Source organism: Carettochelys insculpta, chromosome 7, assembly GCF_033958435.1.
Source record: "Carettochelys insculpta isolate YL-2023 chromosome 7, ASM3395843v1, whole genome shotgun sequence".
Lineage (NCBI taxonomy): Eukaryota > Metazoa > Chordata > Testudines > Carettochelyidae > Carettochelys > Carettochelys insculpta.
In genome coordinates, this window is record NC_134143.1 from 2,522,883 (window position 1) to 2,529,164 (window position 6,282).

General features: G+C 53.7%; 1 non-coding gene across 1 annotated transcript; it reads right to left on the bottom strand.

Annotated features, from left to right (window-relative positions):
• Window positions 1–218: 218 nt before the first annotated feature.
• Window positions 219–300, bottom strand: TRNAS-UGA (transfer RNA serine (anticodon UGA)). Its single transcript has one exon. It is a non-coding gene; the product is annotated as a tRNA-Ser (tRNA).
• Window positions 301–6,282: the final 5,982 nt, after the last annotated feature.

Genomic DNA, 6,282 nt, shown 5'->3' on the forward strand with positions numbered 1-6,282 from the left:
ATTACTCAAGTGAGCATCTCACTGTTGGGCTGACATAGGAGACAGGCTGGGCCCAACAGCAGCCAGAGAAGTGACCACACCCCAGGTTCAGCATTTCCCCCAGGCACAGACTCCCCTGACCTCTTGCACACACTGGTCACAGACAGCCCCTGGGCAGTGTCTCAGGGTATGTGCTGCTGTATTGTCCTGGTTCCAGGATGTGTCTAAAACACAACCCTCGCTGTGAGCAGGATTTGAACCTGCGCAGGGAAACCCTATTGGATTTCAAGTCCAACACCTTAACCACTCGGCCATCACAGCTATAAGATTAATTTTTCTCACGGCCAGAGACACTGGTGAACGCTCAGGGGTCCGAGGCTGGTAACCAACACTGCCAGACAGCTGGTGCATTTGCTGCCCTCCCTGTCCTCAGCCCCGGCCCTGGCAATGTCCCTGGAAGCTGTGTGCTTGGGCGGCTGCTCAGGAGAGATGCAGGTGCTGCCTGGCTAATTAGCAGAGCCCCACAGGCAGCAGCCGGTGTTTCTCTTGGAGGTGCACATCTGCCCAGGCCTTGGTGCCCAGAGCAAAATGTATTCTATGTCCCCAGGGAACATTCGAGGGAACTGTGGCCCTGGGGCAGCAGATGGTGGGGGAGGGGGATCATTCTGCCCGGTGAAAGTTCAATGTAAAATCGGAATAATCACAGCTTTCTAATTCAGAAAATATTTTTGCAACAAGGTGCAAATAGAAGAACATTTTCATTTCATTTCATTTCGCTCCCTGACCAGACACAGCAGTGGCTGTCAGTGACCACACCCTGGGCAGTGCCGTGGACAGAGGCAGGCGGTGGTTGGTTCCTGGCATGGGTCTGACTCTCACTGGCTCCCCAGCAGTGCCTGCAGACTCCGGCTGGCAGCGTGTGGGGTGAGGGGAGCCCCACATGGATAAGAACCTAAGAGCGACCGTACTGGGTCAGACCAAAGGTCCAGCCAGCCCAGTATCCTGTCTGCCAACAGTGGTCAATACCAGGTGCCCCAGAGGGAGTGAAGTGGACAGGTCACGATCTCTCTCCTGCCATCCATGCCCAGCCCCTGACAGACAGAGCCGAGGGACAACATTCCTTCCCAGCCTGGACCGAACCTCCATGAACTGATCGAGCTTTTTTATCCCTGCTATAGCCCTGGCCGTCCCAGTCTCCCCCAGCAGGGAGAGCCGCGGGGCGGCTGTGTGCCGGGCGAAGAGCTTCCTGTTAGTTGTTTTACGCCTCCTGCTCATTCATGTCATTTGGTGGCCCCCAGTTCTGATATGATGGGAACAAGTCAATCATTTTCCTTGTTCACTTTCTCTCTCCTCTCTCAGACCTGCTCTGACCTGGCTGGCGGAGAGCCCAATCCTGTCTGGCCATCACAGCAGGGCCCTGGGCAGCCCCCCACTCAGGGACAGAGCGGCCCCACGGGGGTGTCTGAGAACAACACACTAGGGGCACGGGGGGTGGGTCTTGTCCTCCCCTGGGACCATTGTACCTCCCCCTCCCTCAGCTGGGACCATTGGACCTCCCCTTTCCCTCCCTGGAGCTATTGAACCTTCCCCTTCACCCACAGGGGCCAGTGAACCTCCCCCCCACTGGGACCATTGTAGCTCACCATGCTGGGGACACTGTTCCACCCCTCCCCTGCTGGGGCCATTGTACCTCCCTCCCTCACAGGGACCATAGTACCTCTCCCTCCCCCTGCCTCTGGGGCCATTGTACCTCCGTCCCTGCTGGGGCCTTTGTGCCTCCCCCCACTGGGATCATTGTAGCTCATCACTCTGGGGACAACTTACCTCCTTCCCATGCTGGAGCCATTGCACGTCTACCCACCCTCCAGGGGCATTGTACCTCCTTCTCCCCCACTGGGGCCCTTGTACCTCCCTCCAACTAAAGCCCTTGTACCTCGCCCCACTAGGAGAGCTGTTATGTCGGAAGGGGTTAATGGAGGCCAGCACTGCATTGGTTCATCTCTGAGCGACTGCAGAGGGCCACGTCCATGCTAATCAGAGCCACAAAAAAGGGGCTCAAAATAACTGGTCTGGTCTTCCTCTGGAGAGTGGCAGCACAATCCCCACTCTTACGAAGGAAAGGGCCAGGGACTGAAAAATCCAGCACCATGAGGACAACGTTTTCAGAAAAAGGGCCCCTGAGGCATCTACCCACATTCTGGCTGTGGCCACACTTGGCCAAAACCTTGAAATTGTCATGCAAATGGCCAAATCAAAGAATACTAATGAGGCACTGAATTGAATGGTTAGCACCTTGTTAGCATTCGCACGCTTCTGGCTGTAGCACGTGTAAAGTGTGGCTTTCAAACGTGTGTGGCTCTGCACAGCTATATGGGGGGTACTCATTAGTATTCTTGGATTTGGCCATTAGCATGGACATTTTGAAGTTTTGGCCAGGTGTGGCCACAGCCTTATTTCTGAAAGACTCTTTTGGCAGAGGCGCTTTTCCTCATCTGGGAGAGGGAGACAGCTGCCAGGGAAAGTGCTGTGTACTTCTCATTTAACATGGGAGGAAAGTATTTTGTGTGGAGCTGCCCTGTGGGATTTTTCAAAATAGCCCCAACTTTGCCTCAAAAACCCTGCTGATGCATAGACAAAGACTAGCATGTGCTTTTGCAATAGTTTTTGAAAGGAGGGGCTCTTCTGAGGGATGCTGTGGAGCATCTACACACAGAACACAGTCTTTCAATAGGGCTTCAATAGAGCAAATTCAAGAGGAATTTGGAAAGAACACGGTGCTCCTTTCAAAATCCCTCCTCCCTTCCCCTTTCAGGAAGAGCCCCTTCCACTGAAAGACTCTTTTGAAAGAGAATGAATGGAGATGAGCTGTACATCGCTCTTCTGAAAGAAGGGGTCCTCCATGGTGCTGGCTGGCTGTCACGCGAAGATGCCTCTGCCAGCACAAGCAGGGCTCTATGGTAAGGGTTTCCAGCTGCATTAAAAGATGCAGGGACCCAGAAACCCCATGGATTGAAGCTGAGAGGGTGCTAGCAGCACGGACAGCACAAGCTCCCACCAGGAAACCATCCAGTGCACTCTATGGCTCCCCAAACCAATCCTGTGGCAATCCATGGCCAATGACCTGGTGCCTTGTATCCCCCAGACCCTCCCCTTCTGTAGCCACCCAGGCTCGGGTTCCCCAGAGACGAGGCTGCACCCAGAAGGCGAGTGCTATATTTGGTTTATTGAAAGCGCGTGACACCCGCGACGGGGAGCCCCGGAGACGCCGCAGTCACCAGTGGGGAAACCCGACGCGTCGGAACTTCGCTCGGGGAGAGGCTCTGTAACAGGCCTCCTAACACTAGCTGATAAAGCTGAGCTCATTAACATAAGATTGCCTAACATTGCCTATGCATTTCTTATCACTATCTCTTGTGGCCTACTGCCAGCGTAGCCTTGAAATCTTGGCAAGCGCGGTTTGTTCTGCAGCTGTTCCCATGGCAGTTTGCAGCTTTCACCTTGCACAGACTGGTCTGTTTAGATTCTTCTGAGGATTCACAGAGGGGTCGATCTGCTCTCATGAGACCGTTACAAACTCTTCTCGCACCCTACACTCCTCCCCGCGACCCCTTTGTGAACGCCGAGGCTAGCAGGAATCCAGTGAGGTGGTTGATGCTCTTCTGGCAACACAGTGTGCACCTGTGGAACAGACTTGACAACAGCATATGAGAGCAGTGAAAGCAAAGTTAAAAATAATGGTTCCCAGGAGAAGGGTGTGTGGAACAGTAAGTGTGGGGGCTCCCAAGCGCATGCACTGCTGTAAGTAGTGTTTCCACTTGAAGTGGGTAGCTGCTTGGGCCATGCCCATATGTGCACGCTCAGAGGTATCCGTGACCCACCCCATCCCTTGCTGACACTCACACAGAGAACAATTAGACAGGAAGGCAGATGGGAATTATGGTCTAATCCAGAAAGTTCAAACCAGTTACTTCTACCCCCACCAGCTTGGCTAGGAGGACGGGACAGAAGGGCCCAGCCTAACCTTGGAGCTTCCTCGCACATGATGGCTTCCACTCCGAGGAATTACAAGCAAGACACTCAGTTCCACCCTCCCAGCACCCGGGACGACAAGGTTGTCAAGGACTCAAATTCCAGCAAGCCTCATCCTGTTACAGGGTACGATAACAAAACCAGAACCAGAACCAGAACTTCCAGATTCCTTATCCAGGTAGGGGCTTACCCTATCGCAGCATGAACCCCAGGGGCCGCAGCGAAGGTAGGAGTGGATGTTGCTGTCATCAAACCAGACTGGTCCCCACCAGAAGATGTTGCTCTTGTCCCACCAATCATTCAGGTTCAGAGGGACAAACTCAATTCCCAATCTGGCAGAGGAGTTCAGCAGGGTACGCATCCAGCAATCCGTGGCACCAGCAGTGGAGACGATAGACTGGATGGCATTCCTGAGGAGATGCTTAGGTGTGGCAGAGGTCAGCGAGGTAGTCAGGAAGATGACAAGGAGTTGAGGTGCCATGCTGTCATCTGGGTTGAAGGTAGCTGTACTGGCATCATGCCTGCCACCTCCTGCAACTCCGGACAGTCCGCTGGGGCTGCCCAACAGGCCACCATCCGCGCTACCAGCCCCCATCGCTCCGTCGAGGGCTATCCTGTTATGCGCTGCAGGGACAGCGCTGGCTTCCCTGCCTCCCCCGCTTTCAACCAAAAAGGCATCGTACCTGGAGAACCCTGCTCGCTGCGCCAATTGTAGCCACCCAGGCTCGGGTTCCCCAGAGACGAGGCTGCACCCAGAAGGCGAGTGCTATATTTGGTTTATTGAAAGCGCGTGACACCCGCGACGGGGAGCCCCGGAGACGCCGCAGTCACCAGTGGGGAAACCCGACGCGTCGGAACTTCGCTCGGGGAGAGGCTCTATAACAGGCCTCCTAACACTAGCTGATAAAGCTGAGCTCATTAACATAAGATTGCCTAACATTGCCTATGCATTTCTTATCACTATCTCTTGTGGCCTACTGCCAGCGTAGCCTTAAAATCTTGGCAAGCGCGGTTTGTTCTGCAGCTGTTCCCATGGCAGTTTGCAGCTTTCACCTTGCACAGACTGGTCTGTTTAGATTCTTCTGAGAATTCACAGAGGGGTCGATCTGCTCTCATAAGACCGTTACAAACTCTTCTCGCACCCTACACCTTCCACCCATCTGAGGGGTTTCAGAAACCCAGCCAGGAGTGAGGCCAAGGCCAAGGAATTCTGGTGCTCTGAGGGGATGAGGAGCTACTGCTCCACATGACAAGCTGGTGCCAGGATGCTGCAGTTTTCAGGCACCTCTTGACTGGCCTGAGCTCCAAGGGACACCCCACCTGCAAAGCAGACCAACGATGGAGCAAAATGAAGGAACTGTGGCATGTCTTCTGCCAAGCCCATGATGCGGCCACCATCTGCCCCACCTCCAGGAGCTGAACAGCCTCCTGGGACCCACCTGGGATACCACCAGGTCAGATGGAGCCCAAATGGATAACAGGCTGTCTGGACACCCTCACACAGGCTGTGACCACCCAGCTGGCCCAGCTGCCCACTCTCTCACCAGCCACTTCTACAGCCCCTGCCCAACATGTCCTCCACAGTGTCCCACAGCTCTCCCCACACATCCGCCCACAGTCCCTAATGTAGGGAATGTGGCAGAAGGAACGCAATGGTGCTGAAGGCTGGGAGGGACGTGTCTCCCAGTGATCATTTGCATGAGAATGCAAAGGTGTGCATGTGTGATACCTTTTCAGGCAAAGCCTAATGGGTAGCAAGTAAGCCATGAGATTTGGTCTATTGTAAACATGTAGTTGTAAAATCACAATTTAAGCTGACACTTAATGTGGGAGTTGTGAGATCTCACCAATGCTCTGGGTTGTTGTGGGGGACAGGGCAGTCGCCATAGCTGTAGAAGACATTGATTACACAGGACTCCCTGGATTAAAGCATTGGGAGAAAAAAAAAAGGGATGTTGGTTGGGCAGGTTTGTTGATTGTTATGTTCCTGTGTTTGTTTTGTCTCTATAGTTATAAGCCTGATTACACTTATTCTCTGCACCTGTTAAAAAATAGATTTGGCTGCTCAGGTGTTTGTGAAAGCCTATGTAAAAGATACCTGGACCTAAAATCATAGAGTGGCAGCTGAGGCCACACAGAGCAGAAATTGCATGGTTCTGTCTAAGAGCAGTTCCAAGCAGTGGGGCTGGGTGGATCATGATGGAGGATGGTTGGTAGGAGGAGCAGAAGGCTATGACTGGTGGCAGCAAAGGGAGGCTGCAGACAAGTGAACAG